Consider the following 26,197-nt stretch of genomic DNA (forward strand, 5'->3'; position numbering starts at 1 on the left):
TTTTTATTTCTTTATAAATACTTCATTTGAGTGGAAGCTCTAAGGTGATAAGTCATTTAAGAGTAATATAATAATTGTAAAAATATTTGTAAAATTCTTTATAAATGAAAGTAATTTTGTTAGAATCAATATGATGGGAGATATAAACGTTGCCTCCTGATTGTTTATCTAATAGTGTTGTTATCACTTTAATAAAGAATAATACAAATATAAGACATTGTATGTTTCTCATAAGTATTTTATTTTTGGTTTAATATAGAAAACTATTAATAGGGGATAGTTTTGTCTCAAAACTAAGAATGGAAACAAAAAGTATTATTATTGAACTGAATAAGGGCAATAAGTTAAACGGGGATAATTGAGATTTATGGTGCCATAAGGTGTCATATATTTTAGAAGAGTAAGATACTGTTGAGCCACTAACTGTGGTCATGGTTGAGCCAGATATAAGAAACTCGGCTCAATATAGGAGAGACCAAGTGGCATTTGCGGCATAGAAATAGAAAAAATATTATCGCATGAATAAAACTTCTAAGTGCTATAGTGGATGATCTGATATGCAAATTTGAAAAGTACTCAACTGCTCGGGCCATGTGGGCTGCCTTAAAAGAGAAGTTTAGCAGTATCTCTAACCCAAACTAAGAAGGTTAATAATTAAATTTGACATTTATAAGCTAAAGCTCAATACTCCTAAGTGGCAGCACCTTAGAGAGATGACCAACATGATCCATAAATTTAAGAAAGCCGAGCACGATCTATCTAATAAACAACAAGTACAGGTTGTAATCAAATCACTCCCAACCAACTGGGAGCATATGAAGGTTAACTTCATCCACAATGAGAATTTCATTAACTTTAACAATGTAGCTAAGCACCTAGAGCTAGAGGCTAAATGTCTAGAGGCTTACAAGTCATATGGACAGGCTTACCATGTCGAGAAAGGCAGTCCTTCATCTGCTAAGCCTAAGAGGGGTAAGAAGCAACAAAAGAAGGGTAATAAAAGTTGCCCTAAGGTAAAGAAGGATAAACAACCTTTTAGAAAGAAGGGAAAAAAGAGCAACTAAAAGAGAACTGACCTTAAAATGGTCACATGTTTTTCCTATCAAAAGATGGACCATTTGTAAAGGATTGTCCTAAGTAAAGTGGACGTGATCAAGTACTTATGGATTATGTAAATTCACATTTTTCTTATGTTTCCAATAATGTTTTTCTATTGAAAACTATTTCCTCTCTTTAGATTGTAGACTCAGGCTCCAAAGACCACGTAAGCAAGGATCGTGGATCCTTGGTAAAGTACCATCAGTTTTCAAACTAAAGAAGTGGCTTTACGTTGGCAACAACGCGAGGATCAAGGTAAAAGGAATTAAAACTTACAAGTTGATCTTGCAAGGTGGCAAAGCCTTAATCCTCTATGATGTTTTCAATGTACCAAACATCCAATGAAACTTAATTTCTATTGCTTGCCTTTTAGAATTTGGGTTTGTAATTAAATTTCATGACAAGATTGCTCATATTATGTACAATTCAGCATTTTATGCTTGTGCTTTTCTTTTAAAAAAGTTCTTTATAATGAATATTGTTGAAAAATTTTATTTTCATGATTGCTTTACCACCTCTTCTAATAATGTTGATATGAATATCTAGCATGCTAGACTAAGGAATATTAATCAAAATAGAATGATTTAGCTAGCTAAAGAAGGAATGCTAGTTTTAATTACAAACATGAAAATGTCCTTGTGTGAAAATTGTCTAGTTGCTAAAGCAATAAGAAAACCTTTCGAAAAAGGTGTTAGGGCTAAAAATTCATTGCAATTAATCCACTTTGATATACATGGTCCTATGAGTATAAGGGCTAAACATAGAGTTTCGTATTTTATTACCTTTATTGATGATTTTTCACATTTTGGTCATGTCTATTTAATATCACAAAAGTCTGAAGTACCTAAGTGCTTTAGATGATACACTAACGAGGTTGAAAATCAAATGGACAATAAAATTAAAGTATTGTGAACTAACCGAGGAAGTGAATACTTACCTGATCAATTTAAAGAACTTTGTGAAGAAAAAGGAATAAGTAGACAACTAACTATTCCTAGCACTCCATAATAGAATGGATGTAACATATTTGATTTTTAAATTAGATTAATTAAGCCCAAACCAATTAATTAAGTGTATTAGTGAGGTGTGTGGCCAAAGAGGCCTATTAGGCGTGTTTAGTCTCTATTTTAGCTCTAAACATGGGTCTAAAGGAGAATCGGGTCACATAGGAATGGAATTAGAAGAAATTCTGAAGAGGGAGTTTCTATGCCACGCACTACGGCTTGTAGATGAACCATTGTGGTACATGTATGACAACATGCTTGGGAAGAGGCTCTTTATGCCATGCGCCATGGCGCATTTTGCATCTGCCGTGGCGCATGGTCATTTTTCTGCTAAAATAAATCATGAATTTGATGCATCAGAGAACAGAAGAAACAAAGAAATGAAAGAGCAGTGAGAGAGTAGTGCTAGGGCTTGAGAAACTAGAGTATTGGGAGTAGTTTGGTGCTCTTAAACATCAAAGAGAAGCTTCCTTACTTAAATCTTTCTCTCTTCCTCCATTTTCTTGATAGTGAAAATTAGGGTTTGATTGATATGATATTTTTTATTTCTAGAGGTTATGGATCCAAACTCATTGATTTAAAGAGAGTTAATTGAAGTAGATTTAGCTAAGTTTGATCGATGAATTATAGTTAGAGGACATTAAATGTCTGAAATTTTCATAAATATGGTGGTTGGGAATAATGTGGTTCCATTAATGACTATTAAAGGGCTCAATGATATTAATAAGGGTTAAAAGAAGCTAAAAAATCTTATGGGTACTAGTGAAAATTAGCTCAAATATGGATATTGATAATTTGCATGGTAAATGCTTGTAATGTGACTACCATTGGTACCATTCAAGTTTCTTGAAAGTTTTAACAGTGAGTAATTGAGAAGTAAAACCTTTGACCTTTTAAAGGTTTGATGTAAGGGGGAATTCTAACTTAAAGTTTTGTGTGTTTATTAGTTATTGATTTATAAATGATGATTGAATTATGTGAAATTGATTGAAATGCAAATGTGGCTTGCTTTGCTTGAAAAAGCCCACTAAGAAGTGGTGATTTAATGTATGTTTAATGATTTTGAAATTGTGAAGTTCAATGATTTTCCAAAGTATGGGGTACCGTGATTATGAAAATAGGAGTTTAATGATTAGAGTTGATAGAAGTTCAACAATTTTGAAACATATGGAGTTCAATGATAGTGAATGTGTAAGGTAAAATGATTTTTAAACTTGGAATTTGATGATTTGTTTGAATTAGAGTTCAATGACTTGTGTGATTTGGAGTTCAATAAAAATATGTTTAAGAATTTTAATGATTTGTAAAATGGAGGAGTTAAATGAAATTGACTATATGGAGTGCTGTGAATTAAGTTAAATATAAATTTTGTATGAATATGCATTGCAAGATTTTGAGAGGTAGAAGTTTGCCTAGAAAGAGGAGTAGAGAATTAAATTTACGTGATAGGGTTTCCATCCAAGTGATGGCTTTCTCAAATTGATTATATCCATATTATACTACTTGTTCAACGAGGAACTATCCCACTGATTCAATGAGGGACTTAAACATAGCTAGCTATCCACTAGTTAAGGTGTATGACACCCTAAAGTGTGAGAAATAGGAGAACCGTGTTCCATAAATGAGTTGGGTGCACCTTGGCCAGGTAATCCCCTCATAAGTGTTTAGGCTAAGAAGTCATAGATTATAGACCATCCCATTATATTATAGTCCACGGTTTCATGTCAGAGGAATAAGGAGGATATAAAGGAGGTATGATCATGCATATAGTAAATAAAGGCATATGATTGTTTATATTTTGACCTAATGAGAATAATCATGAACTGAGTTATAATCACTCCCCATTATGTATGATTGTATTGTCTGACAAACTTTTTGGGATGTGAAAATTGTTGAAAAGCATTATTTCCTCAATTATATGCTATTATGCTTGGAAATGTGAAAGTTCACTCTTCAATGTTTTACATGGCTTTGGAGAATTGATATTATTTGCCACTTGTGAAACATTCTCACTCCACTAAACATAATTAATAAATAAAACTCATGGTAATCAAAAAGGTAGCTCAAAGAGTGATTACTAAGGTTTAATCCAAACATAAGGAATCCTAAGTTTTCTAAATAACAATAAGTTTAAATCAGTCAAAATCTATCATATCAAAGTAAAAATAAGTTTCAAAAGCATGGAATACCTCAGAGAAGTGAAAGAAGTTAAAAACGGTTGAAAAACAACACATATGCTATAATACAGGGCAATACATCGTGGCTCGTGTACACTGCACCACGATTTGTTGCTCTCTGTGCTATGCCCCGTGGCTCAGGAGCCATATGCTACGGCATGTTGTATGAAATTTCTACTGATTCTGCTATCATTTGACACCAAAATTAGGGAATTTTTAACTCTCCTTGATTCTCTATCTGATGTCCGAATGACTTAATCTAGGTGCCTACAAAAAGCTCTCTATATGAGCTAGTTATTGGCATGGGTTTTACTTCCAAACATGTCACAGTAGGAAGATGGTCACCCAAACACAATTAAACCACTTTTCAATACTTTTACACAAAATGAGTGTCTAAAACCTTCAACAATTTCCAAAAGCTTTTCCTAATATCTGGGCTATGTCCTATAGACCTAAGACTACCCCAACACATCATAAGCACGAAAACATTAGTATAACAAAAATTCACTCCACAACCCCATTTTACCAAAATAGGTAGGGAGGTAAATTATCATTGCATTCCACTCAAATCATTCAAAACATGTTCAAATCTTCCTTTCTACACTTGTACTAGTATTTTGGGCCTATAAATATATATATCTCAGCATACATAAAGAATAAGGGCCCAAAATATAATTATAACATTTCCAACAACAAAGTAATGCAAGTGAGATGGTATGCATCCTAGAATTGACAAATCATATACTATCACACAATTAAATCTAAACTAGAGGATACAATAGAAATATGCTAATTTCCTGCCTCTTTAGCCTTCTCCCTCCCAACACCAGAGCTAGAGCCTAAAAAATGTTAAATGAAATATGTGAGTCTAGCCACTTTGTAACCAAGGTTAACCTACCATATGTAGTTATATGTCAATTGTAAACCAAATACATGCATAAGGAAATCAAGTATGCAAAACATACTAGCATATATCATATCCTGTCATTTATCATTAAATAACACCTTTAACTCTCATAACTAGGTGCATTATCACCATATTCTTAGATATGTGACATGACCCATTATTCACGCGACTTGCCACCACTTAACATGAGTGACATGTCATATATTTACTTAGGTAATGATCACCCAACCTTATATCCTCCTTATTTTCTTAGACCGAAACTGTGGGCTATAACACTAATTAAGGCTCCATTTGTGGGACCGGACTACCCAAGCTCACTAATCATGAGGCATAACCTATCTAAAGATTACAAGACTTACTCTCGAACTATGGCTTCCCCCATTCTTGAATCCCTTGGGTGTCTCATACCCTAAGCTATTTTCCTCATTGAACTAGTAGAGATAGCTAAGTTCTAGTCTCTCAACAAACTATGGGATAGTCTCTTAACAAACAGTGGGACAAGACTATACCCCTATGTACCAGAGGGTAGCCTAATTATCATATAGATTTTCTCTACTCCCAATCCTTAGGCGAACTTCCGCCACTAATCATGCCATAATCAATTACTTACTCATTTTTACTTTTTTGCTTTCATATACTCTATGTCATAATAATTATGTTGGGCTTACGACCATGTGCTACCCAAGTGTGCATTCTCATCTCTTTTTTTTAAATTCATTTCTCATTAACACACAAATACCTCTACACATCATCACATTCATTTTCCAAAAACCTGAGCATATTCATAGTTAAAATCCTCTTGACTTCGCGTTTTGCATTTTCAAGCCAAAAATAGCTTTTTCATGCACTCATTGAAACTAATATATAGCTTTTACTTTAAAAATCAATCCCATGTATGTAGCATTCACAATTCATATTTAACAACCAATTAATATATAACTACCCAAAGTAGAGTTTCCCTCTAGTTACCTCAAACCTTTGAGAGGTCAAAGGTTTACCCCTCAATCAACTAGCTTTCAAGCTTGAATTTCCAATCCAATAGGTGACCAAGAGCCAAAACTACAATCAACCAAGATCAACATAACCAACTAAAACATTCGAACTCTCAATCTCTACTTCTAAATTGCCCAACATTCACTCTACTAGAGTTGGAGCCTATCCATTAAGTTTAATAATTACCTTTAGCTCATAATAGAATTAATTAGTCATTAAATCTCCATTAATGGCATCACAAACTTCGAACCACCTATAATAAATAAGATTTTTAGATATTAATGGTGCCCAATAACCCAAGACACCAAAACTCATTTTACCTAGGTTTAGATACTCTAATCTACTCCTATTAATTCCATTTGAGTCAATAGATTTAAACCCATAACCTATATGGACCACAATTCCACTTCCACTATCAAACCTTAACCATACACTCATAAATGTGAAAGAAATGGGGAGATTAATGAGTGTGATACTTACCTTGGGCATTTATAACCTTCAAAATACTTTCAATGTCATCCACAAGTAAACCCTAACAAAGCATTAATACGTCTTTTTGTTCTCTCTTTTCTCTTTCTCTCTATTTTTATCTCAATTTACGTCTAATAAACTATAAAAAATGGCCATGCATTATGGCAGACACACAATGCACCACGACACATGGCATAAAGAGGTCCTCCCTTTCCTTAGAAATGTTTGTGCACTATAATGGATGATCCACATGCCATAGCATGTGGCATAGCAACATTAACTCTTCCATTTCTTCTCCTTTTGATGCTCAAGGTGGCCCGCCTCAATATTAGACCCACAACTAAGGTTGAAATACCATCAAATATGATTATTAGACCTCTCTGGCCACATACCACTTCAACTTACTTAATTACCCTAATTAGGTTTAATTAATTAAGGAATTAAAACTCAGGATGTTACAACTTATATTTAAACTAATTGACATACATTAGTATGGGTTGGTTAGATCTTGGTTATTGAGTGGTTGTACTCAACCCACTATCTTCAATATTATAAGGAATAGCTCAAGAGGTATAAATAGAGGAAAACACCCAGAGGCTTAGGACTACGATCCTATTATAGTAGGCCTCTTTATTTTGAGTATTTATGTGTGTATGATAATTTCAATTGCCAACTAGTGATTTCTCATTTTGATCCTTACTTGTATTATGTGAATTATGAATTGTAAATGTATTTTAAGCCTTAGGAAGTGATTTGATGATATATGTTATATATGATAGGGCTAAAATACTAATGCAAGTAAGAATAGAGTATATTATGTGATCATCATGGATTATTTGATGAGAACGTGACTAAACTCCCCCTTGTATGTTCTTGAGATTAAGGGGTTGAGTAGTGAAAATGTAAACCATGAGTATTTAATATGATATAGTACATTGTATAAATTAGTTTTAATGTTCTGCATGTGGTCAAATAGGTGTCAATGGCTATTGGCTTTTAGTAAATGAATTGGACACTTAGATTTAAAAAGAGTATTTAAATTTTTATTGAGTGATAATTTGATTATAAAACTAAAGCCATTAGCTAGATATCAGAAAGAGCTTTTCGTAGACATCTAGTTCACATCAATCAGACGTCAAATGAAGAATTGGGACACATTAAAAATTGCCCTAAAAGCTATCAATTTGATAGTAGTGCATGGTGCATAGTGCCATGAGCCACGGAGCATGTGGGGCAAACACGCCATGGCATATGTTCGATGAGTCATGGTGCATGCCCCAAAATTTTTTAGAATTTTAGTGTTTCCAAATTCTTAACCAAATACACTAATGTTTTGAATGATCCTATGCTTCCACATATTTATGAAACTTTGATTTGTCTAATTGTATGACTTTGAAAATGGTTTTAGTTTTGTAAACTTATGATCCTTATTTTTCTAACCGTTGAAAACTTGGTATTATGTTAACTACTTTAATCCCATTTCTTGTTACTTGAGAATTAATTTTAAATATGGAATTAGAAGAAGGTGGATATTACAATGGTGTTGCTGAAAGAAGAAATCGAACTCTTCTAGACATAGGTTAATAATGGCACAAGCAAATCTTTCAATCTCGTATTGGGGGGATGCTTTACTAATTACAGCCTTCATACTTAATCGTGTGCCCTCAAATTAGTTAGTTCCACATCATATGAGTTATGGACAAAATGCAAACTGGATTTAGATATCCTAAGACCATGGGGGTCAGCTACATATGCCCATAATGATTCCTATAAATATGGAAAATTAGGTCCAAGAGGGAAGAAATGTATCTTTATAAGATACTCTGAGCAATCAAAGGTCATGTTTCGATTGGTGAAAATAATGATGGAATTATAACTAAAATTGAATTTAAGAATATTACAATTTTAGAAAATGAGTTTTCCAGCAGGGAAGAAGTTGACCAAACTATATCTCTTTATGACACATGGGAGCAACATAATATAGAACAAATAAATAGGCTTGAATTATGGCAAAATGCCAGTTTAAGTGGGAGCTCTAAAAAGTCTACCAGAAGACCTAAAAAGAATCAAAATTCACAAGAGATCCCACTTCAAAAATGTAATAAAAAGAATGTGCCAAAAAAGACACTTCCAAATTAAGGGTGAGGCATTGATGGTAACTTCTTAAGATAATGATGAGCCACATTAAATGAAACTTTATTTGGACCTACTAAGGATAAATGGAAGAAGAAATAGATTCCATGAGGACCAGTCAAGTATGGAAATTAGTTGATTTATCACATGGCCAAAAGGCTATTAGGAACAAGTAGGTTTTTAAAATCAAAATAAAAGTAGATGGATCAATTGATAAATACAAGGCTCTCTTAGTAGCGAAAGGATATACACAATAAGAGGAAATCAATTATGAGGATACTTTTTCCCACGTTATACACTTCAATTCTATCAGACTGATTCTGACAATAGTAAATAGTCTGTCTGGACTTAGAATTGCACAAGAAGAATGTAAAAATCACTTTTCTAAATAGTGATCTAGATGAAGAAATCTATATGCAATAGCCATTAGGTTTTATTAAAAAAGGAAAAGAAGATAAAGTATGTAAATTAAATAGATTAATTTATGGACGAAAGCAATTGTCCAGAAAGTGATATTTAAGGTTTCATAGAGTAATAACCTTATATGACTTTCAAATAATTGAGAAAGACTACTGTGTTTACATTAAGAGGTTTAACAGGAACTTCGTAATCTTATCTCTTTATGTGGATGATATTCTACTAGCTAGAAATAATCTTAATTTGATAATTAGTGTTAAAGAATGGCTTTCATCAAATTTTAAAATGAAGATATAAGTAAAGCAGAATACATTCTTGGAGTTAAAATCTAAAAAAATCACTCTAAGAAGCTCTTTTCTCGTTAGTAAGAGAATTATATGAGGGAAATTCTTGAGCATTTTAATATAAGAGACTATAAACCAATGGATACCCAGTAGCATTAGGTGTGAAGCTTAGTCCTGATATGGGTCCTAACATTGAGACAGCTAAAAGAAAGATGGAAAAAGTTCCATATGCTAGTACAGGCAAAAGTCTGATGTACACAATGATGTGTATAAGACTAGATATTTACTATGCAGTAGGACTTGTGAATCGCTACCAATCCAGCCTCGGTGAAGAACATTAGAAGGTTGTAAAGAAGAGCTTAAGATACTTAAAGAATACTATTGACTATGCACTGTGTTACTAAGGGAGTGATCTATGTCCAACAGGATACTCTGACTTGGATTTGAGCGGAGAGGAAGATGAACGAAGATCGACTTTAGGCTACACTTTCTTACTGAACAATGGGGCTATTTGTTGGAGTAGCAAGAAGTAGACATGTATTGCCCTATACTCTATGGAAGCTAAGTATGTAGCATGTACTGCAGTAGTACAAGAGGCTATATGGCTAAAGAGATTATTAGAACATCTTAGGTTTAGAAATGGAAATACAAATCTAGTGTTAATTCATTGTGACAACATTGCAGCCATAGACTATACTAAAGATCCTAAGCACCACTACAAGACCAAATATATATACATTAAGTACAATTTTATAAGGGATTATATAGCACAAAAGGTTATCACTGCTCAATACATTTCCACAAAATGTATGATAGCAGATCCCTTAACAAAGCCCATAGCCAAGGAGATATTTGAGACACATGTAAGAGCTCTTGGCCTATCTAGATTGTGAAAAGACAGACTTGATGTAATATGTTGGTTATATTAATAGGAATTTTTCATAACTTCCATATGTATGTGCTATATGTATGTGCTCGAGAACATACAATGTCTAGTATTTCGTACAAGTTTATAAGATTGACTCTCTCACTACCTTTAACATTCAAATCAAAGTTAAGACATTTGTGTTCACTAGCAAGGCAATAGAAGTATTGATATGGTAGAGAAGAAATGCAAATCATATGTCACCTTGATTAAAGAGCAAGTTGAGATAAGATCCATAAGTATACTTGGATCAAGTCATGGATCCCCATATCATTGATGCCTATAGCCAAACAATAAATTCTTCTAAATTGATGTCATATGAGATTAATAGAATAAAAGAATTTAGGTTTAGGTATAGTGAGCATTTGAACTTAAGTTTGTATAGTGTTAATAACAAATGAAAGCAATGTATGCTCTTACAAGTAAGAGTAACACCACAATGTGTGTTTCGTACCACATGTGCTTAAGAATCACCATAGGAAGCAAGTGAATAAATCCCTGCTTCATTGCTTTGTGAGTCCCAGTAAGGAAAAATCCTTTCTATAATGTCCTTTGACTTTGACATTATCATGGAGATATATCACAGTGTCTGCTACTTTAACACACATGAGTTGAGCCTTTTATTTTATGGTTGATCTATGTTTTAAAGTCCAAAGTGGATGCTCACTTAATGCCAAATCGATTAATATGATGCAGTTTTTATGAGAAAAGAATTTTAAGCAAACAATACCATAGGTGAAGATTAAATATAAAGAGGAAGTAGCAAATGAAAGTGTTATGAACACAGTGAAAAGAGCAACACATTACTTGTCTGCATTACAATCTAAGGATGGCCACTGGCCTGGTCATACTTTTGGACCCCTATTCTTTATGTAACCTTTGGTATGTATATGTTTATGCTTTTCTAGCATTTTAGCTAACTTCATCTCAATTCTCTTCATGAAAAATTTTATTATATTAATTAAATTTATCATATGGTGCAGGTCTTTTGCATGTATATAACAGGGCAGCTTGAAACTGTGTTTCCTAAAGAGCATCGTAAAGAGATCCTACGTTTCTTATATAATCACCAAGTGAAGATTCAAATCTGTATCTTTCATTAGATTAGAGTGTCAATCTTTCTATTTAGGTTAATGGCCATTTTTTCCTAAACTCTTTTTAAGGAGTGTTACGCACCCTATAGTGAAAGGTAAGGCAATATCCCCCTTAAATGAGTTGTTTTTTAGAAGCAAAATTGCCCTTCCATGATAGCAAGGCATTTTGACCTATTTTACTGCTATTTCACCATTAAAATCAGGCTAGTTGTTGCCACCATCACATACTTCTAGCCTTTTTGGCCCATATCAGAATGTCAAAATGCTTTGTTGTCATTGTGCATAGACCTAACAACTATTTCATGTTAGTAGATAATGGAGAAGATGATGGGTTTCTAATAGAAGGATGATTTTGCTCCTAAAAAAAATTATTTAGGAGGAACTTAACCCACCCTTCAATATAGGGTGCCCAACACAGTCTTAAAAAAAAGGGTTTTTGGGGGAAAATAATGGTGTTGCCCTTTTATTTATGATGTGAATTTTCAAATCTAGTAATTTCTTATGGATGGAACATGCATGGAATTGAATAATGAAGATGGAGGGTAGGGACTACATATAAAGAGTCATAGCACTATGTTTTGCACTACACTCACCTATATATGTATTCACATTTTGGGAAAAGAGCCTGATTATGAGACTAAAGACAATGCTTGTGTTAGGCCTCAAAATTGGATTCTCAATCATGGTGGTGTCATTTACATACCCTCTTGGGGGAAGACTTGGCTTTCTGTTCATCTCCTTCATTATTTAGCAATTTTTGATATGTTACTTGGTTCACATGTTCTCTTCTTAATTAATATATTTTTCCTTATTAATATGTTACTATAGATACTTGGTGTATTCGAATGGTCTAGATGCAACCTAATGCCTCCTGAGTTTTGGCTCTTGCCTTCATTTCTTCCTATGCATCCAGGTAATTCATCTATTTAATTCATTATTTGAAAAACATGTTGAACTAGCCAGTCAAACTAGTTGGATTGTCGACTAGAGCCATTAATGGCTCAGTTTGGACCAAAAAAAACTATTTTCAAGGTTGAGCAAATTTCGATTGGAGTTGAGCCACTATTGAGTTGGAAACCAGAGTTGAATTGGGAAACCGAATGGTTTTTAGAAAATTGGATGGTTCTAAACATAATAATAAAAAAAAGCTTAAAAATAAAAAAAATAGAAAATTCAAAAATTAGACCCCTACTAAAAGCCAACTTCATTTTTGGACAATTCACACATATATAATATGATTTAAGACTATTTTTTATGAAGATATTAACAACTATAAGTGTAAATGTAGATACTTTTGAGACTAATCATATTTAAATTAATCAAGATTCGCCTATATTTAATAAGTTATAAAGTTATAATTTATAATATTGTTAATTTATGGTGATGTTGTGTCATTTTATTAACAACTATATATATGTTGTAGATTTGTTTCTTATATTTATTTTATATATACGTTTAATATTATTTTTTATATAATTATCACATTACTAGTTTGGTCGTCGATCTAATTGGTTAGACTATAAAAGCCAAGAACTATTAGCTTCCTTAGTTCAACATTTAGTCCAGCCTTTTGATGTGATTAATATCCAACCATGTAGTTTGTACTCTTTGCTCAATTTCATCTCAATGCTATATATATCTCTAACATTGAATTTATTATCTTCTACCTTAATGAATTATTGCAGCTAAAATGTGGTTCTATTGCCGATCTGTTTACATGCCTATGTCTTATTTAGATGGAAAACGATTTGTGGGTCCAATCACGCCACTTATTCTTTAGTTGAGACAAGAACTTCATGTTCAACCTTATCATCAAATTGATTGGAACAAAGCTTGCCACCTTTGTGCAAAGTTCATGTATTGCCTTCCGCTGCTCTTGCTAGTTTTTCCTCTCCCCCCTTTTTCAATTGGTCGCTCCTCTTTTTTAATAATGATATCAAAGTTAGGTTTTGCTCGAGACCTATAAGCTTGTTATTGCATATACATTTGAAGCCTAAAATGGGATTGGCCATGATGGCAGCAAGGACTTGTGTGGCCGCACCATTTGAAAACTGTAAAATTGTGCTAGCCGTAAAGTAGATACTTAGTGTTTAGGATGCCTTTGATATGGGAAACTTGTGAACTCACATTTAAGGAGAAGATTGTTAGATTGTCTAAGTGTGAGTGGACTTAAGTTAAATTGAGCTTAATAACTAATATAAAATAAAGAGGAAAGACACATAAACTTGAGGCTTGGGATTTTGAGTTAATATGTGTTGTCCCTCTGCCAATTTTAATTAGGATCAAATTTATTGTTAATTTCTCATGGTTAGGGATAATTAATGAACATTCATTATTGTTTAAATATTATAGGAGGATCTTTACTCTCCACATCCTTTGGTACAAGATCTCATGTGGGATAGCTTATACATATTGATTGAACCACTTCTTACTCGTTGGCCCTTCAACAAATTGGTTAGAGAGAAGGCCCTTCAAAAAAACATTAAAGCATGTCTACTATGAAGATGAAAATAGTCGATACATCACTGCTGGATGCGTAGAAAAGGTATATTTTCATAGTTAATAAATTAAACATCAATTTCATTGAAGTTAATTTAATATTGGAAATAGTAAAATTGCAATGTTAAAAAATGTCCTCCTATGCTTGTTACAGCCCCTATGTATGATTTTTTGTTGGGCTGAAGATCCACATGGTGATGCTTTCAAGAAGCATCTTGCTAGGGTTCCGGATTATTTATGAGTTTCAAAAGATGTAATGGCAATGCAGGTAAAAATAACAAATAATAGCCATGATGATAAATTAAAATAATATTTCAATTTCACCAAACTATTTTAATGCACTTTTTTTATACTTTGACATGCATGCTGGCGTGCGTCTGTTTTAAAGTTATTAGTTTCCGAAGTGTGGCTCTGTTCAGTCAAGTCCCCTTTTAGTTTCTTTTATTGTTTTTCTTGTCAGACTTTAACTTTATGACTTTCTTTTCTTTTTTTTATGTTGTTAATATATTTAATATTTTTACCCCAAAAAAGGGCGTATGTCACCAACGTGAATGTCACCTCTAAAATTTTTCTTTCTAAAGTAATATTTAATTTTCTTTTTTAAATTAAACTATAATAGTTTCGGGGCTGATATTTATGTTCAGATTTTTTTCATCAAAAAACAAAATGTGCAGAGTTTTGGAAGTCAAACATGGGATGCTAGCTTTGCCATTCAAGCTTTGTTGGCCACAAACCTAATTGAACAAATTGCTCCCACGCTTGCAAGAGGACATTATTTCATCAAGGAATCTCAGGTTTCTTTCATAATAATAATAAAAAGGTTAAAGTGTATTTTTAATTTTCTAACTTTATATAAGGTTTCAATTTGACTTTTTAATTTTCTAAAAAAAATTTTGTATCTTTTAGTGCTGTCAATCATTGTTATTTTTAAAAAATAAATTAATATGTAAACATTTAAAAATGTTTTGTTAATTAATATTTAAAATTTAACATATAATTTTTTTATTGTTGAAAGTAATGATGTTAATATTAAAAAACTGAAAAGATACTTTTGAAAATTAGAAGATCAAAATGAAACATTAAGTAAAATTAAAAAATTAAAAGTGTACTTTCACCAAATAGGAAAACCGATTCATGTTTCTTAATAATAGGAAAAGCTATTCATATGACTTCGTATTTGAGAAATCTCCGTATGCAAGTGCATGTGTTGTATATAATTACTTCTTTGGTCTTATTTATAGGACAAATTTATTATTGTCTTTTAGATATTTAATTAAGCTATTTTATTATATATATATATATATATATATTAGTGTGATTTTTTTAAAAAAATAAAAAATTGTACAAGCCTTCGAGCTTATCCCTGAATCCTATCAATAAAGGTTAGATTTGAAAAAAAAAATACTTATTTCAGGAAAAGTTAGTTTATGAGTTTGAGTCCTTAACGGCCAACCTTATAAAAGTCAGGCCAACTCATATTAATAGCTTTATATGCATTTCTTATATAATTTTGTGCTTAAGAAGTCAGGCTTTATTGTTAGTTTGTAAATAGATTTGAGCTAAATTTTTAAATATTTATAAATAAACTAGAAGGGTGGTGACAATATATATCTAAATTTACTTTAAAATATGATTTCAAATATTTACATTGATGGATTAATATCTTATTTTATGTAATCAAATTTTATCTTATTTAATTTGAAGATGTATTGACTTGAATTTTAAATATGGATTCAATTTCAAATTTTGAAATTTAAAGGTACTCATAATAATTATTTATACTAAATATAATTCAAATTTTGAAAGTTATTCAATTATTTAAACTCAAATCTATTTTTAGATATATATATATATATATATATAAATTATTTTTACCTATTTAAAATCCAAATCTCATTATATTTGAATTCAAATTAATATCTATCTATTTAAATTTTCTATCTACTCGAAAGATATGCCGAAAATTTAAGTCCATATGATCAAGTATATATATGCAAATATATTGAAATTCAAATTTAATGAATAAATGTGAATGGATACAGAAGTTATAAAACATATAAATCTATTTATTTTAATCAATGTAAATGGATACAAAATTATATAAATTTGGATTTTTTATAAAATACACAATATATTATATAAATCTATTTAAATATAAATATTAATTCTAATCAATTAAGAATTTTAAATGTTTTAATTATATTATTTATATTTTTTGTTTTAGATATTACAATATAGTATTTTTAAATTTAATTATTTTTTAACCAGCTTTTGAAAAGTATTTTCAATTTAATTTGTTTTATTCTAATTTTAAACGTGAATTTTTGTTTTAAAATTATATTTTTTAAAAAATTATTTTATTAAGATTTATTTTTCGTAATTGAATTTATTTATTTTTGTTATATATATAAATAGCTTTTTTCCGTTTATATATTTTTATTTTATGTATGCATTATTATATGATTTTTTAAAGTCAACAATAACAATTTTTGGATGTAATTCTATGATTCATATCAAAATAGAAATATTTTCAGTTAAATTTTGAATATATGTTAAATTATAACTGATTAATTTTACATCTTTTTAACAGTGTTAGTTATAAATACATTTCTATCAAAATATTTTAATACTATATTTACATTTTGGATGATAGAGGTAGGACTTATATAGCTTATATTATATTCTAGGGTTTGTATTATTTTGATTATACTTCAAAATTTATTATTGTCTTTTAGATACTAAATTAAGGTATTTTATTATATATATATATATATATTAGTATGATTTTTTAAAAAAAATAAAAAAATTGTACGAGCCTTCGAGCTTATCCCTAAATCCTATCAATAATGGTTAGATTTGAAAAAAAAAAATACTTATTTTAGGAACAGTTAGTTTATGAGCTTGAGTTCTTAATGACCTAGCTTATAAATGTTAGTCCAACTCATATTAATAGCTTTATGTGCATCTCTTACATAATTTTTTACTTAAGAAGTTAGGCTTTGTTGTTAGTTTGTAAATAGATTCGAGCTAAATTTTTAAATATTTATAAATAAACTAGAAGGGTGGTCGCAATATATATCTAAATTTACTTTAAAATATGATTTCCAATATTTACATTGATGGATTAACATCTTATTTTATGTAATCAAATTTTATCTTATTTAATTTGAAGATGTATTGACTTGAATTTTAAATATGGATTCAATTTCAAATTTTGAAATTTAAAGGTACTCATAATAATTATTTATACTAAATATAATTCAAATTTTGAAAGTTAATTCAATTATTTAAATTAATCTCATGTATAAAATTTTTTAGTGAGAGATTGTGAGAAAGTTATTAAATTGACTAAGCAATAATTATTTTAATATGCAGTCATCTCAATGTCACATGTCATTTTGTGTATATTTTAAATTGTGACACGTGTCCCTTTTTGAGTATTCTAGATTAATGTATTCCTTTTTTAGATCTACCCAAGTTCAAAAAAAATATGGTTGACAATATTTAATATAAATTCATAAATAAAAAAAATTCTACTTGAATTTCAAAAGTTAAAAAAATATGGGCATGAAGATCTATAATTTAGATAAAATTATCAAATTCAAATCAAATTTTCCTCCCATTTAGATATTATACTAATTACAAATAAGTGGTGTTGCCTACTATTTTCTTTTCATACCTACAAATTTAATTAAGGGTTAAAGGACAATGTCACTTTAAACATTAATAAAAATTAACTTTGAATGTTACTTGAATAAGAAATTATTGTAAAATATCCAAAAATATAGATACGGACTAAAAAATAGACACGAAAGGACCAAGAAAATTTTCTTGGTCTCTTTTCTATAATTTTGAGGTAATTTTTAGTCAACTAACAATCAAAATTATCATTAATTAATTGTAGGGGAAATATTATACTATTTTTAAAGATTGAAGAAGGATATTGCACAAAAAAATAAATTTAGAATATCATTTGCTTTTGGACCTATATTTCAAGGGCAAATTTGTCATTTAACCTTTTAATTAATTTTGTAAAATTCTCAAGTATTTTTTTGCATGACTGATTTATATAAATGTAAGATTTTATTTTGGTATTCTTCTAATGTTTTTTTACTTTGAAAATCAAGTTTGATTATTAATTTGTGAATATGTTTGAACTCAATTTTTAAGTATTTATGTATATAAAATAAAAGAATGATAGTTGTAGTATATCTTCTAAAAATATATTTTTTAATCCATCTTCATCTATATTTAAATCTTTAAAACTCAAATTATTGAGAAATATTGAAATTTGATGAACTTTTATAAAATTCAATATTATCATAAGGTTAAGATATTGATTGTTTCTGGTGTAAAATTTGAAATTTGAAAATACTCATATTTTCCAATTAAATAATGTTATTTGTATTTGCTTATCAAAAATAGTATTAATTAATTTAATGATATTTTTAATTAACTAATCATTTTATTTAATTAATAAATATTGAGATTTGAAATTCAAATATGTTATCAAAATAAGTTAAAATTGCAAAATATATTGACCAATTGAATGTACAAAAAATTATCTTTAAAGCATTTCTATGGTAAAATAATTCTCCCAAACTAATCATAAAGTTTGAGGAGTATTTAAAATTTTGGCAATGCTATCATTTAAGTAAGATAAGTTAATAGTACCAGTCAATATATTCAACTATTTTGGATTGCCAATATAATGTAGTTAATAATAAAAAGACTTTAAGTTCTTAATAAAAAAAGTATTTAAGTTTAAATTTTAAATTTTAAGCTATAAAAATTAAAATTTCAGTATATGATGATTAGAAAAGATTGTCAATCTTATATATTATAATAATTAAACAATTAAAAAAGTAAAATAGATTGACTTCTCTTCTGATTTACTTTAATTAAATATACGTCCTTTTTATTTTTTAAACATATAAACCTTTTCTAGAATTAATAGTTTTAAAACAAAAACCTCTTTTCTATTTTAAAATTTTCATTTCCATTCACCCAATTGTTAATTAACTATTAAGTTATATATTGGATCAAAATAGTCTATTTAAATGCAAATATTATCTAGCAATCATTCAATATATCTAAAAAAAAGTCTAATGCATATATATTTTAAACATTTTAATCATATTTTAAACTTTTTAGTTTTGAAAAATTATTTATTCAATTATTTTTTTAAAATATAAATACACAATTGTCTAAAATAATATTTTAAACATGTATATTCAAAAAGCACAATGAAATAGGGAAGTAATGCATCATGAGAATAAATTAGTTATCATAATTTATGCTTATTTTTCTTTAAATTTTATTAGTTTGATCGCAAAATTTTTAAATTACTTATTTTAAAATTTTCACATTTAATTATTTAAATTTCCTTAACTTGAGGAGGGGAGAGAATATACAAATACATTACAAGAGCAAATTAGTGCTTTTAGGTTTTTAATATAATTAAAATTAAAAAATTAAAGTATTTTTAAATCTTTAATTGAATATTCCTAATGGGTTTAAAAATTAGATTAAAATATAGGTTTTAAAATAAAAATGGAAATTTGTGTAATTTTAGCAAAATGGAGATTTCACTCTAATTAAATTAAATGATATTGGCTACCATTTCATTCTAGCTATATATTATACTAATTAAATAAGAAAGATTACTTTAATTAGGTGTTGAAATAAAATGATAAAGATTGGAAGAGGAAGGATTGAATAATTAAACAATAAAAATTATAAGCGAGTTAGCTCACAAGTTAGTGGGCTCTGGTTAAATGGTGCAAGCTAAGACTAACTAACATCTAATCAAGCTCCAAATTATACAAATTAGCCTGTCATTTTTTGGCAAGGTTTGACCCATGGGCTTGACTAATATTATCAGCTCTGATTGAAATTGAGAAAATACTGTAATCTAATGGGAAAAGTCTCAGAGATTAGGAGCTTATACTTTTACTTGACATGTCAAGTTTGGATGCAAGTGGAAACAAATTAATAAAAAATAAACTAAATTATGATAGGGTTGCATCATATGATGAATTGATAAGATTGCTTTAAAGCCTAACTTTTGAGAAAAAAGAAGATTTACGATGATGCCGTTGAATTTAATGAAGGAGATTTTTTTTTCATGTATGGATATGGTAGTGTTGGGAAGACGTATGCTTGGAGGACAATTTCTGCTTCATTAAGATCTAGAAGTAAAATAGTTCTCAATATAGCATTAAGCAGGATAGCCTACCTGGAGGACATACAACTTACACAAATTTTGTATTCCTCTTTCTAAGAATGAAGACACTATACATAACATGAAACATAGGAGCAATTTGGCTAAATTATTAGTTTACATATCATTGATAATATGAGATAAGGCTTTAATGGCACACAAGTTTTGTCTTGAAACTCTTGACAGATACCTAAAGGATATTCTAAAGTTAAGTAGCCTATTAGTTGGTGATTTTCCTTTTGGAGGAAAAGTTGTGATGTTTGGTGGAGACTTCAGGCCTTCATGTTATTCTAGGTGAGTCAAAGAAAGACATTATTTTTGTGACCATTAACTTTTTGTTTTGGGACAACTATCAACATTTGACACCAACAAATGACATGAGACTTATAGAAATAAATAATAGAGTATCTATTAGTGCTCTTTAAAATTTTGCTAATTAGATCATCTTAATTGGTAATGAAACTATTGTTGGAGATAATGAAGGATTTATGGATATTAAGATCCTAGAGGTAGGGCTATATTGGCTCTTATGTAGGTTGTGATTGAAGAAGTAAACAAGTACATGTTATTTTTTCTTTCTGAAAGAAAGTCATATACATGAGCTTTGATAGTGTTATTAAACATGTTGGAGATATTAATTTACTTCATGACTTGCACTCTACATATTTTCTAAATTAAATTACAATGTCAAGCCTCCTGAATTATAAAATAAAGCTTAAAATGGATGTCCCAATTTCAATGCAAATCGAAACATTGATAAGTTTATAGGTTGTGCAATAGTACACGTCTTATAGTTACATGAGCTAGAAATGTCTGAATCAATTATAAGAATGAAAGTATGTATACCAGATATTGCTATGTGTCTATCTAATATAAGGTTGTCATTTATTATGAGAAGGGAGCAGTTTCTCATTATGTTAGCCTTTGCAATGCCCATTAATAAAAGCTAGAATTTGATCCCTTGTCATATTGGTTTGTACATAATTCATATGTTTTTCACCAATGACTAATTATATGTTGTTGTTTCTCATGTTCAAAGTATAGGGAGTCTAAAAATGTTAGTTCTTAATGAGGATAGTCACTATAGAGTTATAACTTTTAATGTCACTTATAAGAATGTCTTCAATAATTCAATTTAAATAATTATGAAATTTTATTAATTTACCTCCCATGTTATTCATTTACACAATGTGCATTTAGTTTTTACCATTTGTTTTACTTTAATATGTATATATAATGTTAATGATTATAATTATACAACTTCATTGCTTATATGACAATATATGAATAAAATATCTTTTACAAGTTATTCTTTTAAACCTATTTATAAAAATTGTAATATAAAACCCATGCATTGCATGGGTACTTTACTAGTTTATAGGATAAAGAAAAAGAATATTTATTTTGGTTCTATTTATAAAATACCTCAATAATTATTATATCTATCTTTACTCTTTTGCCCTTATTGAATGTTGGAAAGGTTATGTTTACTAGGAGTGCAATTGGAAACTTGTTTTTTAAGTAGAATATATGAGGTTTGAGATTTTTTTAAAAAATTTTGATAAAAATACTGAAAGTAACTTATGAATAAGACTATAAGGAGTATATGTAAGCCCACAAGCCAGTGTAAAAGAAATAAATATATAAAATGATGACCAATAACAATTTGTTCAGGTAAAAAATGACCCTTCTGGTGATTTCAAGAGCATCTATTGTCACATTTCAAAAGGGTCATGGACCTTTGCTGATCAAGACCTTGGATTGCAGATTTCAGATGGTACTGCAGAAGGTTTAAAGGTGATTAACTAGATACTAATTATGTATGTGTAATTTTAACTCTCATTATTATATATTTTCTCACATAATGGTAATATCATTGTTTGTTTTAGTGTTGTCTTCTTTTATCAAAGCTGCCTCTAGAGATTATGGGCAAAAAATGGAACCTGAGAGATTGTTTGATTCTGTCAATATACTATTATCATTTCTAGTGAATTTTTTTATTGGAATCAATTAATAATATTTAATTCAATGTGTTGTACGAATTTATGAATATATTTTTAATTATTTGCAGAGTAAAAAAGGTGGTGTGGCAGTTTGGGAACCAATTAGGGCTCAACATTGGTTGGAAGTAAGAACTTGCACTTCATTAATATTTGAAGTGAACTTATGTTATGTTTGGATACATATGAATTTGGACAAAATCTCTAGTTTAGGTACTTAAAAATTTATGAATTTTGATATACTAGTATTTGTATGAATTTGAAATACATGTGTGATATTTTAAATTCAAAATTCAAATCCAAATTCACTAATCCAAACACTATCTAAGTATATTTTACACCTTGAATAAATATAAGTACTACTTACTAATAAGAGTTAGGTCTACTGAAAAAGATTAGTCTCTCACAACTTGGTAAACTAATATTTGAGTTCTTGCTAGGAGAGGATATTGTCTCTAGTAAAAGAATGCTTGTGTGCAATAAAAAAAGTACAAGTGTAACTTCACATATGTACATCTTTAAATTTAATCTCTTCATCAAGTATTTATATCATTTAACTTGATTTTATTTATAATTAGACCCCTTCAAAAATATTTTTATATTTTTAAATATAAGGGAATTTGCCATAAAATCTCTTGTTGGGAGGGAAATTGTTTATATAGACCAAGACTAATTTAAGGACTAAATGCACATCAGGCCTATCACCTAACACTCCAAGCCTATCACTCAATTTGGGGAGCAAGGTCATAGGCTTGGGTCACCAGGTCATAGGCTTGGTGTGCAAGGTAATAGGCCAGGTGTAGTGTATATTTGGTCCTTAAATTGCCTTGGCCCCTTAAAATAATTTCCCTCCAAATGATGGATTTTATGGCAATTTTCTCTAAATATAAAACCCTTTACAAAATCAAATGAAGTACTTTTTTTCTTCAAATTTCTCCTTTCTAATTATAATAATCTCTCCCTTGAAAGAAAATTACTTGATTTAGGACAGAGGTTAAAATGCTTGAATGAAGGGATATTAATTATATTTTTTTCAATATTACCCTGATGAGATATTAATTATATTTTTTCAATATTACCCTATTTAAACTCATTAATTATGAGAGAGAATGTAATGCAACTTTAAAAAATTTTCATTTAAATAGAGATAAAATTGGAAGTTTATTGTATTTTGAGACAAAATTAATGACTTAATCATCTTTCTTTAGTTCTAATGAAGTAATTTAAGGTTTCTTATAATAGAGACAGGGGAGTATACAATACTATAATTTTTTTATTTTCAAAAAGGTCTTGGTTAATACATTGATTAATTCAATAACCGGTGATAATATGTTAATTAATTTGCTTGTTTGAGATAGCAGGTATTGAATCCTGTAGAATTTTTGGAGAATGTCGTAGTGGAGCATAAATATGTTGAGTGCACTGGGATGGCAATTCAAGCTTTGGTTTTGTTCAGAGAGATATATATCCAACACATAGAGAAAAAGAGATCAATAATTTTATTGACAATGCTATGAGATACATTGAAGATACACAAAGTGAAGATGGTTCCTGGTATGGAGGTTGGGGAATTTGCTTCATTTATGCAACGATGTTTGCACTTGGTGGTCTTTCTGCAGCTGGAAAGACTTGTGACAATTGTGCCTCCAGTCGCAAAGCTATCAGCTTTCTACTTACAACACAAGAACAGCATGGTGGGTGGGGAGAGAGTTATCTTTCATGCCCTAAAAAGGTGAATCAATTTCTTCTAGGTTTAAAATAAGGATAAAAGAGTAAATTCACTCTTAAACTGTAACGTTCCCCTTCAACTTGTGAAAAAAGTGCAGTCTAGCTCTTGCCATTAACAAAAGTTAGTTTTGACCGCTAATTGACTAGAAAATGACATAAAAAATTACAAAAAAAAAAGACCAATAAAATTTTCTCTATCCTTTTCTATAATTCTCTAGGTCCTTATTTGTAATTTTTAAGTCATTTTCTATAGCTTTTTATGTCATTTTCTTATCGATTAATTGTTAAAATTAACTTTTGTTAATGCTGGAGGTTAGATTGTAACATTTTCAAAAGTTGAAAGAAAACATTGTACCAAAAATGTGTTTAGGGTCTCAGATGTTTATGAACCTATAGCTTAGGAGTCAATTTCCTCTTTTACCTTTTTAATAATGTTATTTTCTATTGACCATAGTTACATAGTTTAATGACTTTGATGGATAATGCAGAAGTATGTAGCACTTGAAGGAAATCAATCAAATGTAGTACAAACATCATGGGCTATGATGGTTCTTATTCATGCCGGGCAGGTAGTTCATTAAGCTTCTTCTTTAATTAGAATATTCTTGTTTAGATGATTTTCGACTATAAGTATCATAGGCATGCATCTTATTTTGGGTCAAGCTTCTCTCTTGGCTTTATACAATGACCATTTTATCTTGAGAGAGAACCCAAATCATTTATCTATTGTCCAATAAACTCAAACATCTCATAATCTAACTGAATATAGAAAATTCAACCCAAAATGGTTTAAAACACCCCATTCTTTATCCCATTCTAAAAAAAGTTAAGGCATAAATTTATCCATGAAGAATTTTATGAGGAGCTATAGGTATCCTTAACTCAAGTATGGTGTAAGTTTAATCATGAACTCTAAAAAATAGTGCAACAATCCCTAATTCATAATAGAGGCCGGTCAAATGTCAGTTGAATAAAGATTGTGAATCCCACTTACTATGTCACGTGTAAATGGAATTAAGGGCAAAAATATCCATCATGCATTATACTGTGGAGAAGTTTTAAGCTAAATTAATGAGGTCTAAAGTTTTCATTAATTTTAATAAAACATGCTAGAAGTAACTTATAAATAGGACCAACGAAAGTACATGTCTTTCCATTTTTGCATGTTCAGTCAAATAAAATTTTAGTGTTTCTTGTATTCATAGTCAACATTGATAAAATGTAGCTTTGTTATGGATTGTTGATTTTTGCACCATTTTTAGGATTGATTGACAAAATTGCACCACAGTGTATTGCTTTATGTATACTAAGCTATTTACTTGCGTCACAGTAGATGAGTCCCACAACCCTTAGTTAATTGACGTTTGATGGCCTCTGTTACAGATTGGAGATTTTTGCACTGTTTTTCAGGGTTCATATGTAAAATTGTGCCATGCTTAAGTTAAGGATGTCAGTGACTCCTCGTTGAACTATGAGTAGATTTGCATCTTGATCCTTCTAAAAAAAAAGACCAAATTTCTACAAATATGAATGAACAATGCCTCTAAGTCCTTGATTCATTATGCATTTATTTGAGTTGATGTAGGCAAAGAGAGATCCAACTCCTCGCATCGTGGAGCAAAAGTTCTAATTAATTCTCAATTAGAAGATGGGGATTGGCCACAAAAAGTGATTCTCTCTCTCTCTCTCTCTCTCTCTCATACTTATTTGATTAATATAGTCAGTTAAATATAAAATTGAAATTAAATATTTGTAAGTTATTTGTAGGAGTCGACGGGAGCTTTTTTGAGTAATTGCGTAATACATTATCCAGTGTATAGAAACGTCTTCCCATTGTGGGCTCTCTCTGAATATTACAAGCAAATTCCATTGCCGGTCCAAGCATCATAAGCAAAGTTGGCACGCTTCATATTGCAAATTAACGAAGATTCGATGTATTTGAAGTATAAGGATTTGTTCAATTATCTTGTAATCTGAATGAAGCACATCCCAAGTGAACAATATACAATAGGGATGAAGAACAAGTTATCGATAGGGGTTGTTTTTTAATTATTATATAAATGCTTTAATGGTGTGTTTGAATGTGCGAGGATTTGGATTGGGACAAAATTCTCCATTTAGATACATAAAAGTCTTTGGATTCCAAAACCAAATCTATGTCTTATTATAACCTGTTTATAATTTCAAATAGAATTCAAATCTATCAATACAAACACTACCTAATATCTTACTGCTGAAGCCTCA

The 26,197-nt window shown here is 29.8% G+C and overlaps 1 pseudogene; it reads left to right on the forward strand.

Moving 5' to 3' along the window:
- LOC129318210 (beta-amyrin synthase-like) overlaps positions 1-25,930 on the forward strand; it is a 120,995-nt pseudogene extending 95,065 nt beyond the window's left edge.
- Positions 25,931-26,197: the final 267 nt, after the last annotated feature.

This window comes from Prosopis cineraria, unplaced genomic scaffold (assembly GCF_029017545.1).
Source record: "Prosopis cineraria cultivar Desert tree isolate PC_DT_omini unplaced genomic scaffold, ASM2901754v1 PC8, whole genome shotgun sequence".
Classification (NCBI taxonomy): domain Eukaryota; kingdom Viridiplantae; phylum Streptophyta; class Magnoliopsida; order Fabales; family Fabaceae; genus Prosopis; species Prosopis cineraria.